Below are 14,537 nucleotides of genomic sequence, written 5' to 3'. Positions count from 1 at the left end.
CCACCAAGCCTCTAAGCTCTTACTTCCAGCATCTCTTGTAAGCATGGCTAATAATAAATGTTTACTGACAATTCCAAAAGAGCAGATATATTTTGCCAAGGGGGAAAATCCCATTCTATCATTGGGGCCAAGAAACAATAATAATTTTAAATAATAACTAAACCTCAAGGTTTTGGCTGATGTGCGTCTATGGCTGGAATTAAAAAAAGTTCCTTGGTTATGGACGGGGCTCCAGGAAATGACAATCCCATGAGGAAACCTATTACACAAATGATAGATTTACTTTTCAGCTGGCATGACTTTCAAACAGTCTTTTTCAATTGGCAATAATTGTGTGTACTTGCATCCTTTACGAACACCTCATTCAGGGTTCTGTTAGGGGATATGGGTTCTGGTTCTGGTGATAAATATCTTTCTTGTCATTGTCACAACTGTAACCTGGCAAGCGCCAGATTGATGTGTAGCCCCTCCCTCTATCTCGAGTTCTCCACATCAATCTGGGTCTGTGTCTGGCGAATCCTTTTGGAACCAGGGAGGGACATGAACAGAATGCTTGAAGCTGATTGGGCGAAGAGCCTGTCCACCATGATTTGTTTTAGCCAATCACACGGTAACAACCGTGACTCAGTGGTAGAGTGGGTCGTCCAGTAACCGAAGGGTTGGGGGCTCGAATCTCGCTCTATCCGAGTCATTGTCGTTGTGTCCTTCGGCAAGGCACCTTACCCACATAGCCTTGTATGAGTGGGTATGAATTGTGCATACATGTTGGTGGTGGTCAGAGGGGCCGTCGGTGTGAAATGGCAGCCATGCTTCTGTCAGTCTGTGCCAGGGCAGCTGTGGCTACATTGTAGCTCATCACCACCGGTATGACTGTGTGAGTGACCGTTGTGAATGTTTATTATTAATAAATGATGGTGTGATCATCGGCATGCGCCACAGAGACACTGCTACAACAACAACAAGGATCCGCAGGTGAAAACTTTCTTTTGGGATAGTAATGCTGCGATCATTATGTCGTTGAGTGACTTTTGCCATTTTTGCAACACGAGTATCTTTCTATTTTGATTTGGAGCTATGCTAATAGCGGTAGACCAGCTAGTTTCTCTCCCCGCAACTGCGCATGCGCCAGTTTTGCTTCGGCGCGTCTGCCTTCGTCACACCATGATATCCCGACCTAAACCACAACACTACCTCATGATTGGTTCAAACCGGTTCAGATTCGAAAGGCAAAGGCGGGAAGAGCACAAAATGGATTCTGGTGTTTGTGAACCAGGAGAATCCATCTTGCCGGCAAGGTTATCACAACTGGGCTCTCCTGGAGCAGCGAAGCCACGCCCAGTTTCTCTCTTAAAGCAGCCCCCGTCAGTTAGCAGACAGATGCTAGTTTTCATAGAATCTGCGGGGCCAATAGCAAAATTTAATTGTAATATCCAGATGTCAAACCATAGAGGGGAGTCACTCTTACAGTTTTACAACAATTTTGCCAAATTGAAATACTTTGATTGAAATGTCAAGAGTTGGACAAGAATCAATCAACAACACTACTTCATACCAAATACATTTGTTTTCAGCAGAAAAAAGTGGTTTTACTAAAGTTTACCATGAACACACACAGCTGGTTAATAACTGATGCATAGAGATCAAGATTTAGGTTAAAAAATAACAGACTGCAAACATTAGGCTAAAAATTATGAATATAGTTTTGGTTCTAATGCATTTGGCTCATTTTTAACTGTTAACTGTAATGATTAATAATACATTGCTAACATTTATACATGTTATTGAAGGGTGTCTATTTTATTATTATTTCAAAGAGGGTGGGCGGTGGGTCTATTTAGACCTAATCAAAGTAATTTCTTAAATAATGGACAATTAATCAGTTTAACACATTACCAACTAGGGGTGTTGAAAAAAATCGATTTGGCGATAAGTCGCCATATTACATGGCATCGATTCAAAAAGCATCATATCATATTTTTATTTATTTTTTTTTACCATTATTTAACTAGGAAAGTATTTTGCACTGCAGGAGACATTGCAACTGCACGAAGAAGTGCACTGAAACCTGGGCATTTTGACCAGCTTGTGTTTTTTCAATAAAATCTAAAAATAAAGTACTAACTTTCTGCATTTATTTGTTGTTCTAGGCATATACCTCAGTTAAGTTGCACTAAAGTCAAAGTTGGTTTAAAAGCCACAGGCAGAGTTGTTGGCACATGGCATGTTAACGCCAATGTTTTGAGTGTAAAATATGGCAATGAAATATCTTTCAACCATAATGTTCTCATGAAGGTCTTAAGTCATATATTTAAAAAAAATCGCAATAATTGCCTTATACTTCGGGATATATTGTATTGTATTGTAACCAATGCATCGGGATACGAATCGTATCACCAGATGCCAGGCAATACACACCCCTATAATCAACTAATGAAAATCGTCTATTAAATCAAGTAAAACAACACAATGTTACTGTAAAAGGACTGTTGGCCTGGAAAAAGTGTATCTGTGTCAACATAAACATTTGCTGATGAGCTAAAGGTTGGAGAACCTGACAGTATAAAGGTAGACATTTAATGAGGCAGGTAAAACAGTTGCAGTATAACATACACTGGTGTGCTGAATATGGGTGGATAGATGTTATGTAGATAAATAGGAAATACTTTTGTCCAAAAGACGGAGATGGAAGAGCAAGGATAACACAATATATGATAATTATTTTCAAACAATGAATCAAAAGATGTTCTACAAGTCAACTGAAAATTGTCTTTTGTGTATCACGCTATCATTCTTTATTTCCTTGGTTCTAGGATGAATCCCAATTTTCAATATGTGCACCTGACACTTTATTTTAGTTATTGGTAGGAAACCTATCAATAAGGTATGGTATACAGCAGCGAAAACACAGATTCAAATACACGTTGAAAAGAAAATATGAACTGTCCATCAACCTAATAATTTTCTTTTACAATGAAGCGTGAGCTCAAAGGCTTTGTCAAAGCATACCTAAAAAATTGAGTCAATAAAGCTGAGATACAGCAATGAAAATGTCAGTCGCTGAAGCAGCTGTCTGAATTAACTCAGCTGCAGGAGCTCGAATCAATACAAATCAATCAGAATGGCAGGAAACTGCCCCAAACACATGAGACAGCTGAGGGTGATCCCTCACTGACAGTGATCATCCTCCATGGCAGGGAAAGGCTCGGAGGGAGATTTCTCAAGTACAATAAAGCTGTAGCTAGATTGTAGCATTAATGTAAAACACATTGTTTGTCATGGGAGTAGTTATTATGACATTGATTTGGTTATTTAGAGTGTCCACAAAAGGCTGTGTGCTGTAATGCTGGATTTTATGAAAGGATCAACTAGTACCTAGACACTTCATTATCTGTCTGATCCAAGGGCCACACTGTCATTATTACTGTTAGCATTTAGAGTAATAAATAATCAGTCTGAGCATTACTACCGCAAAAAAATAAAAAATAAAAATTGGATTTCTTTTGTGTATTTTTGTTGTATTTTTGTAATTTTTTCTCTCATTATGTGTGTTTAATTTTGTTTTGTGGGGTTTTTCATTTTGTTTAATATTAATATTTTTTTAAATACATTTTTAGGTTTTTTTTTTTTTTTGTATTTTTCTGTCGTGTTTTTTGGAGTATTTTTGTATTTATGTTGTAATTTGGTATATTTTCTCTCATTTTGCTAGTTTTTAGTGTCTCTTGAGTTATTTTTTGTATTTGTGTTGTGTTGCCTTTGTATTTGTTTCCTGTGTTATTCTGTATTTTTGTGCATTTTTGTTGCTTCACATGATTTTGTTGTAGTTTTGTATGTTATTCAATAAGCAGGCTTCACCTAACCAAACATTCGCAGTCACAGAGAAGCTGTACTACGAACACGTTAACCTAAGCCAGGTGATTCCAACCTGAATGCGTGCATGCTTACCTAAAAGGGACAGACTTTGCAGCGTATGACCAATCGCAAACACAGAAAAACTGTGCAGAGCAGCCAACATTCCTATGGTAGAACAATTATTCTTATAAGAGTATATATTCTGGCAGGAAATTGCAAACCGTTATTCCATAAATCCGTGAGGTTGTAGCAACAATATTGATTCATTGGACAATAAATGGACATGATGGTCAATTTTACTTTTCTCTTAGAGTTTAGATTCTTGGCCCAAGCCCGACCTGTGTTCGGGCCGGTCCGGGCTCGGGCTTCATTTTTAACTTTTTTTTATTTTTTATCTCAATTACATTACTATTATTTTTTAATAAACACAAAAATACTTCTATATTGTTGTGGTATCATTTCCAAAGTGATTTCTGCTAGTAGTGGGATGGGATATTAGGTTGTGTTTTGTTGTTCAGCGTTCACATTAACTGAATATTATTTGCTGATTTTGTTCATTCCTCACTTGCTGCTGGAGCGCAGGGAACAAATATGATTGTGTGCTTCAGTCAGGTCTGCGCTACACGCACGGGCCGCCTGGTCTGGTCTGCATACTGTAACGGACTGGGTTCTATGTTCTGGTTATGTTCCACTTGTGTGTATTCAGTGGTTAACTGATGCTGAGATTTCCCATGGCCATGAATATATTATGGTCACGTGCAGCTTTCTCTGCCAATGTGTGTCTTTGTTTACATGTGTTCTGAGTGTTGATTGGCTGGGAGGCTGGGGAAAGGGCGGGCGTAAGCGGGGAAAAGAGTGAACAATTCTGTTCCCACGGTAGTGTGAGTGTATGACGATGTAAGACGGTTCTTTGTGTGTTTGATTGTTGATTGTTGGCGTGTTACTACGACCTCCACTAAAGCCTGTAAACCTGTGATAACGTCTCGAGTCACGTTATCCACCCCCACTTTCTCCCCCCTCGTCTACCGGCAGCAATACGTTCAATAAAATAATCATTTACGTCTGGTTTGCTTCAGGCTCGGGGCCTACAATTTAAGTTAATGGGTCGACTCGGGTCGGGTCAGGTCGGGCTTTATGCCTGCGGGCCCGGGTTGGGTTGGGCTGGATTTTTTGGGCCCCGATCTAACCTCTAGTTTCTCTTCACATATCCGCCTTTTTTTTGGGTGCAGTCTGTGGCTCCGATACTACGTTCATTATACAACTCAGTCGATGTCATAACATTATGTGTATTTTATAAAGCCAATATTATTTGAAAGGCCCCTCACCACCATTTGGATATAGCCATGCAGCAGCTAGTCAAAGAAATATATTCAATGGAAAGTATTTCATCAAATCCATTAATATTATTTTCTCCTGTCAGATCTTCACAGTAACGTGTACAGAAAATGACCCGCCCTTTACTGGGCCAAGATAACTGATTAATCAGGAGGTGGTGCTTTTATACTCGCTGATCTGTTGTCCCAAAGAAAACCTGCTTCCGACCAGGTTAGCCTTTCAGCGTAAGTTACAATGGTGATGCTAACCAAAAACACACAAAAGTACAGAAAAATATACACAAAAGGTATTAAGACGTTACACAGAATAAATCCTGGAAGTTAGCGCAATAGGAGGAAATCCAGCTTCTTTGTACAGGTCCTCTGTGTATTTTTTTTGTCATTTTGGCAGGTTTTTCTTTTTGTGTGTGTTCTTGAAGGTTGCACAAAATGCCTGCATAAGGCCCCTGGGCTGCCTGTCTGGTCTATAGCTAACAAGTTATCCATGAGACAAAAAGAACAATTGTCACCTCTCAATAGGCTTATCTCTCACTTTGTTTGACAATGTCGGATGAACTGTGTGTTAAATGACTTCTCCACCTCAGTAATGGGGTTTCTCTTTTTCAATGTATGGTACCCAGCACCCACGCAGACCACCCTCTTGTTCTCCATTCCCTGTTGTCTGTTAGTACCAACAGAAGATTGGCAGTAGCATTTACAGGGATAATGAAAAACAGTGTGAGATGTTCATTTTAGTGCAGCTCTTGGACAAAAAGGTGTCAGTAATGGGACTAGCAGCAGGCACCCAATCTGTATTCATATGTTCCAAACATGTCAAAGATAAAGGGACTGGAAAAGGTCAAGAAATTACTGACAACTGGGCCAAATCATGCAAAGTCAATAGTCTGCTCACACAGGCAATATCCCATTAGTATTTCTATAACACATCAATAGTTAAGATAAACTCATGATCAGAACTGCTGTTTTGCTCTGAGTCCATCTTGTTTTTGAGACGTTGACCAAGAGTAAAAGTTACTGGTTACTTAAACCCCCCATGTTTATTTTTGGTTATAAATCTTGCCATGGTTCCCTTACATACAGTTAACATCTCATGTATGAACTTAAAAAGGAAGATATTAAATCTTGAACAGTTGGAACTTAATTTAATTTCCACAGAGGCATCTGTATATGACGAACCAAAGAAAGTGGCTGGTTGTTGATCAGAAATGGCATGACTAAGAACTTATGGATTATGTTCAATGTACCTGAGGTTAGCCGTTTATGAAGAGACCGTGAAATGTAAATACAAAAATAACATTAAAAAAATTATAATTTACGAGTTGGGTGTAGAAATGTAACTAATTAATAACAAACTTTATTTCTTTTAGAATGTACTTAAAGAGTAACTATACCCGAAAAAATCCCTTTTATCTGCCAAATACAAATGTGGGAAAGAAGTAGTGCTGTTCGTTTGAGTCTGGTCCAATTCTCAACATTTTAGTCAAAGTATTTCAATTTCCCATATTTGGTAGAAAAATGTCAGAGTGACTGCCCTCTGTGGGTGGAAACCCAACTATAACAATTGATTGCTACTGGCTAAGAACCAGATCATGTGACGTTTTGGGACCATCTTGCGTTACAAACAAGCATTGCCCCGCCCCTTTTATAAAAACTAGCATCTGTGGTGAGTACGTTGGATTGAGAGTAGAGTGAATATAGAGGTATATTGAGTAACGAGTAGCTTGTTAGCATTGCCTAGATTGTTCATTGGAGATTTCATACATAGTTCCCACAGGCCACGTGACCTCCCCGGAATCGCAATCTGAGAGGGCAAGCTTAGAGGCAGATTGTATTGTTTACCTGCTTTGCTGCATTCTGCTCCACAAAAGACAGTTAAAATGTCTTACAAAACCAACACAAATGGCTGTTAAACCACACCAAAAGCGGTACAGAGATGGTTTAGATATGAGACAAGACGGGATGTATCAGTATTGATCCATATGAAGTTTGTCAAACCAAGACACTGTTGACCACAAATACCTTCCTGCTATAATGTACATAGACAATCTAAACTATTTGGTTTGTTCCAAAAGTGCTTATACTTTGGAAGAGTGCAGGCTTTCAAATCACTCGAAGCGTACAACCAGTTCATGAATGGTTAGGTGAAAGATGTGTACAGCATGACGGCGAATGGGAAAGTGCTTGTGACGGGCAGGGTATGCAAAACTATTTAAGTAAACAAGGCAATTTATATCACGGATTTCAATAGAGGGGAGGAGGGTAGACCCCAGAGGGCACCGCAGCTAGGGAGATTCGCAAGAAGGGCCGGGGGCGCATCCAGAGTCTCCGCCACCAGCCGCCGAGACCCAGCCTCCTTTGCTCGCCACTGGACACCGCCCTGTGCACGCCGGGTCGCCCGTCCACTCCGACCCCAGACGGAGGGGGCTGATGATGGCGGCGAGGCCAGGAAATAGGGGGGGAGGGCCACCGACGTAGCGAGGCGGGCGGAGCTCCGGGGGCGGGGAGAGGAGGGTGGTGGTGGCTTAGCTCCAGCTGCGCCCAGCAGCTGGAGCTAAGGCATTTTTTAAATTTCCCACCTAGTGGCAGGTCAGGAGAAAGCAGGGGTTTAGTTACTCTAAATACAAGTAAAAGTACTGATTTAGAAATAAACTAAAAAAAGTGCAACTACCTATAACAGTAAGTCAATTACTGCAACATGAATACTTGTAATCCATTACTTTCACCTCTGTGTATTATTATGTGGTACTGCAATAAACATCAAACTTCAGCTAGATACAAAAACATCAACATTCAAACTGGATTTTTTTTTCAAAATAAATCTGTTTGTGACAATGATCATGTTTAGCAGCTCAATCTCAGAAGGAAAGGCATTAAACAAAGCTTGTGCTGGAGAAGTCTTACTCTTAGGACTGATAAGCTCTGAGAACCAGAAATCGACTTTTATAGGCGCTCTTCAGGACCTTTGGGTGTTGTTTCCTTCTCTAAGTCAAAGCTTTGCCCTGTACTTCAACTCCACTGGTTGAGTGGATGCTCTCTTTGATTCTCTAGACAGCATGATCAAAAAAGTAGCTGATGTGGACATCACAGAGCAGGGCTTGTCCCGAGGTCACCAAAGAATCCCACCCCCACCCCCCACCCCTTCTGCCTGAGTGGAAGAGACAGCGTGAACACACTTGGTTGGCAGCAATCTCTCTGTGTACTTCTTCAGTTTGTGCGACTAAGTAAAATCAAGCAATAATCAGTAATTCACTGACAATTAATGAATTCCATTTAAGTAGGGAAATAAAGTATTCTGCGTCGTGTTTACATGGAAATAGTCATTCTGAATTGAAGTTTACATGGAAAACAGGTTTATTTGTCTTTATTTAATTCCGCTTTAGGTCTGGGGATTGGGAAGGGTTCTGATTGGACAGGGGGAGATAGTGACGTATCACGTCTATCGTAAAAAACACACAACACCTTTTATTCGGCTACAACACAGAAGACCACACATGAACTATTTTCACCTTTATTTTGATTCTAGTTTTGAAGCAGCAGCTCAACAATAACACATGGTTTCAGTTTGAACCATGGAGAAGGAGAAGGAGATAGGAACTAATCACAGATAAATAAAGCCCAGTAAATCTCCGGAAAACAATAACAGTAAAGATAGTAGCTCTGGTACTGGTACAATGATAAACTTGGTGATATTACAGCCTGTGAATGCAGTATAATTTACTCCATCTCTGGGTTTTGGTATCACCCATCCGTGAAGCCTGTTTCATTTGCCAATCTAATTAGTCTGTGTGAAAGTCTGCATGTTTATGCTTCCGTCCATCCACTCTTTTCATTATATGTCTTCTAAGGCTCTTATTAAATAAATATAATTAAATAAAGACTCACGACTGGCTGAGAATGCGCAGAACGACCGGGATTACCTTAAAGTGGAATTAAACATTTACAAAATAGAGGAATTATTTAATTCAGAAAAATAAAATCGGAATAAACCAGCCACCTAATTCAAATTAAAGTTGAATTTAGAGTTCAGAAATCAGAATCAGAAATCAGAAATGTTTTATTGGCCAAGTACAGTTTTAGGACAGTACAAGGAATTTGACTTGGTAGTTACATTTGCATTAGGAATTAAGTGTTTAGAAGGTCAGTTTAGAGAGAATTTAACTTTTATTCTTAATTAAAGTGGAATTAAATCTCCCATGTAAACGTGGCCATTGAGGGTGGGATCTTAGATGAAGGCTCATGCACACATCAGAGGCTCCAACCAACCAGTGTTCATGCATCTTTCACTAGGCTTCTTTATCAGGAGGGAACATTACACGGCTCATTTAGGGTGTCATGCTGCTACTTACGAAACAGCTTTTATACAGCAGCACACAGCCGATACTGTTGCATGTTAAGCGCAGCGTTGGGCCGCGGTTATTGTTACAAAGACCTGGAGCAAAACACGAGCAGATGGTGGCGACTAGCCTTCTGTTTGGTTTTCATTGTTGTGTTTATGGAGGCGGATGGCTTCATGTTTTTCAGCTTGTCTGCCTTTGATCTCTATATGACTAAAAGTACACAAAATAAATGGCGAAGATGTAAGGCATTCCCTAAATTCGCTGTAGGTGCTAAAGACTAAAAATCTTTGCTGTAAAATTTTTGACATTTTCAAAAATTCTGAATGAAACAAACTTTGAAGCAGATCTCGATTTAGAAGTGCTTTCATTTAAACTCAACTGACGTATGAGAATGATCTGCTGATGTAGGGATTTTCTGTGATCACAGAAGACGGACGATTAAAATGACTCTTTATGCTGAAAAAGCAACAAAAGAAGCATCACATGATATAATATATAAATGTACAAATGGCCTGTGGTCTGTTACTCACAAATGTGCTGCTGGAGGTAAAAACAGATGGTAAGCCTATACCTGACTGAACATGTCAGAAGCATATCTATCTCAAGTGTAAAAGATTAATTACACCATGCCACCCACTCACAGCTTAAGAAAACACTACATTTAATTACATTTAGGTTCCAGGTCTGGACAAAGGCCTCAACGCACTTTTTCTGCCACTTACACATATTTGTAACAATTATGAAGTAAAGCAATTAAATGCTAAGATTGACCTTGACAAATAGACATTTTCTACTTTCTGAGGATTTGAAAAGAGTAATTTCACTGAACAACATGGACAATCGTAAAATCTCAGGTTTAAGTTCTGTTTTAGATCCATCCATACATAGGTTGACACATAATTTTTTGTTTAGAGCTGTGCAATGGTGCAAATGGGGGATTTCATACAGCAGGGATGGGTGACATTTATCACAGCGGGGGCCACAGAAATGTGATTGTATCTGATCTGAGAGCTACATCAACGTTCATGTTGGCAGAGCCACAGTCTGTTTATTTCAGATACAGGGGACATACTATGTATTAATTTAACAATCGCAATGTGTTAAAAAAAAAAAAAGAATATATATATATATATATATATATATATATATATATATATATATATCCAGTTTAAACACAGGAATACTGCTAGGAATAAAAAGAAAGTGTTTTTTAAAAAGCAGAATCCATCCATTCACCTCAAACTCAACCTATTTGCATGAACATATATCTGTATATATTGTTTGATTAATCTGTAAGTCCCTAAAATAAATGTGTCATGTGTGGAGGGAAAGAAAGGATACCATCCCAGTGGGATGATTTGTCCTTGACATTTCGTGTTTATGACATTTTGACTTATGATATACAAATTCAATTATAAAAAGACCATTTCAATACATTTTACATTTTGGATTACACAACATATTAACACCCTCATAACAAAAGTGCCTAATCTGTTTATGGCCATTTTCCGATTTTATGCTAACTAATCTATTCATTCATTTATTTATTTTGTTTTTTCATATTTTGCCAAAATATTACTGAGCATATTAAAAAATATAAATATATTAATAATAATATAAATATTAAATGGTGTTAGTTTGGTTACCTTTTCAAGACTAAATTGTATGTTTCACAATAATACATTGTCTTATTGAAACTAGAGCTAAAAACATTCTTGTAAAAATTGATATTACTCAAATTTTAACAATTACCCATCAGATTATCCATATTTATGAGTTCATTCTGAACAATATAGTTTCCATGCTTTCCTCAACTTTCCACCATTAAACCTGGCACATCATCCCTTGATGACGTTGCATAGAAGTGTTTTTTTTTTTTACTTCATTTTACATTTTAAATCTGGCCGAAATTAAATGTCTGGCAGAGTGAGGTGATATCACTGAGAATACGGTGAACAAAGTGAAATCATTGTCCTTCTTGTCTGGTGAAGACACACAAGACATCAGCGTAAGATTGAAGGAAAAAACACTCTTACTTGTCTAATAGCCCTACGTTATGGATTTTTTTGGAATAAAAAAAAAAAAAAACGATCCTCCGGCAGCTTGAATGTTAAAAGTGTTATTAAAACAGTGAATATCTTAAAATGATTTTTTGCATCGGAACATAAGGTAAATCATCATTCCAAATAATGATGTGTTGTTGCAAAAATAATCCTGCTACTTCATCATGGAATGAAATCTTATTAGATGATACAGTTTTGATGGATGACCTCAGACCCTGAAGCTTGGAAAAGCTGTCGAATAGCTGGCCTCAATGCTCCAAGGCTGATTTGAAAAGGCTTTTGAGAGAAATGTCTGGCCCAGGGGAGGAAGAGGAGCAGGAGGCATTGTGGGACTGTTTGGAGAAGCGGAATGTAAGGCATCGGGGAGGAGATAGCACAATGACTCGTAGGTGAATCCTGCCCTTTAGATAAAAAGGCATTAGTCAGCCATGCTCATGGAGTGGAGAGGCTAACGTGATTGGATTTGGCTGGGAAACAGGGGGAATGACACTCCCTGTGGATGAGGCGATAAAAGGATAGGGGTTGGTGAAGAAAAAATGACAGACAGAAGAAGAAAGCTAAAGCCAGAGGATGTTTCTGTTCCAATAATCAGCGGCTGAAGTTACTGTGTATGTTGACAGAATCACCACTAATCCACTTCTCCTGATCTGATTAGAGACACTTCTTGGCAGAATGAAGAGAACCAGCAGCCGGTTCAGCCCATTTCCTACCACACCTGTTCTTTCAATGCTTGTACCGGGGGCAGAAACCCCCAGTCAACATCTGTTGACTGGGGGTTTCTGCCCCTTTTGTTTAAAGCTGTTAGAGACGATAATGCTTATGTAGCCATGTGTTTCAATTCAACATGCAGCTGAATGGTTGAAACCAATTCCAAAAGCATGTGATTAACCAAAGAAAAGGATTCAATGACAAAGTTTACTGTATGAAAACCTCTGATAAAGACTGACTTCAACAACCATATTTAGCTGATTTTTTTTTTTTTTTTACAAAATAAAGGTTTTCGATCATTTCTTCAGTTTGTGTCAGGCTGATTTGTTCCTGGTTCTGTCGTTGCACATCACAAACCCCTCCTACAGCCCTCAATCTTACAGCATTGTGGATTGCTAAAAGAAAGAAAAAACAGTATCTGTCTTCCTGTACTCTAGATATCCTGTGCTCTAGATATCCTGTACTCTAGATATCCTGTACTCTAGATATCCTGTGCTCTAGATATCCTGTACTCTAGATATCATGTACTCTAGATATCATGTACTCTAGACATCCTGTGCTCTAGATATCAGGTACTCTAGACATCATGTACTCTAGATATCATGTACTCTAGATATCCTGTACTCTAGTTATCCTGTGCTCTAGATATCCTGTGCTCTAGATATCCTGTACTCTAGATATCATGTACTCTAGATATCCTGTACTCTAGATATCCTGTACTCTAGATATCATGTACTCTAGATATTCTGTACTCTAGTTATCCTGTGCTCTAGATATCCTGTGCTCTAGATATCCTGTACTCTAGATATCCTGTACTCTAGATATCTTGGGCTCTAGATATCATGTGCTCTAGATATCCTGTGCTCTAGATATCCTGTACTCTAGATATCATGTACTCTAGATATCCTGTACTCTAGATATCATGTACTCTAGATATCATGTACTCTAGATATCATGTGCTCTAGATATCATGTACTCTAGATATCATGTACTCTTGATATCCTGTACTCTAGATATCATGTACTCTAGATATCATGTACTCTAGATATCATGTACTCTAGATATCATGTACTCTAGATATCATGTACTCTAGATATCATGTACTCTAGATATCACTCTCTGTGTGCAGTCAAGGGTTTTACTCTCCCATTTTTCATTATTTGGAGATTAATATTTCCCCTGATAGTCAAAACTAAAGGTGGCAGCAGCCTTTGGAACCAGTGAGTCTCAAATACATTGGAATATAAATGCATCTGTTAAAGTCTGTTAAAAACAACAAATATTTGATCTGCCACAAAAATATAATTTAAATGAAAGTACCTCAAGTTGAGGGCATTTCTCTGCAATGTTTACTTGTGATTAAAAAAGGAGTTGAATTAGATTAATTAATTACAAAGCTAATTAATGAGCTTGTTAGGTCATAGTGCACTTCAAATAACAAATTAAGAATATATTTTTGTTGATAAACACCCGACCCTGTACTAAATTACTAGTTAATGTATCATGTACTTTTGAGTCACTAGCAGGAATAAAATGTTACTAATTTGTCAATATCCATTTACATTGTAATTTCAAATTGTCTTGTTGTTTTGATAAAAAATGAAAATCTGTTATCAGAACGAGTGTGAATCATTGTTACTACTCAGTGACGTGCTGTGAGCACTAGGGTTGGGTAGGCAGGGCGTTGCAAATCAAGACGACCAATGTCGACACCAATGACAGTTCCATATGTTTTAATTGGCAAGTGTTAATCTAACAAAATCCACATCGTAAAACACCATTAAAAAAACATAAACAATTATTTAATATAGCCTCCATACTCTCCCAACAAGATATATCTCATGACACGGCAGCACATTCGTTGTTTGTGTTGGAATCACAGAAACATGGAGAAAATGACAACAACAACAACTCAGAGCATCCACAAAGCCAATCCTTCCTTTTGTACCATTTATTGTGGAAAGTACGAACAATTTTCTGACCTTTCCTTTGCTGAAGGTCTGGTAGCTCAGGTGTTGGTCTTCCATCTCTTGAAACATGTCGTTTTTCCTCAAAATAATGTTTCTTTATCATCTCTTCCTGTAGTGTTATCTCGCGGCCCACCCACTAGCTAGAGAATGTAGCAGTATTCACTAATGCACTATGAAAGTATGTATAGTATTTAGCGTAGCATTTAGCATAGCACGGTTACGCCCAAAGGCGTAGCGATTTTCCTTTTTACGTAAATGCCTTCGGGAGAGGATGTG

General features: G+C 38.5%; 1 protein-coding gene across 1 annotated transcript in view; it reads right to left on the bottom strand.

Moving 5' to 3' along the window:
• Nucleotides 1-14,537, bottom strand: part of thsd7aa (thrombospondin, type I, domain containing 7Aa) — a 198,972-nt gene that overhangs the window by 113,762 nt on the left and 70,673 nt on the right. The gene's annotated exons all lie outside the window — the stretch shown is intronic.

This window comes from Gouania willdenowi, chromosome 11 (genome assembly GCF_900634775.1).
Source record: "Gouania willdenowi chromosome 11, fGouWil2.1, whole genome shotgun sequence".
NCBI lineage: Eukaryota > Metazoa > Chordata > Actinopteri > Blenniiformes > Gobiesocidae > Gouania > Gouania willdenowi.
This window is presented reverse-complemented; position numbering and strand designations above follow the sequence as displayed.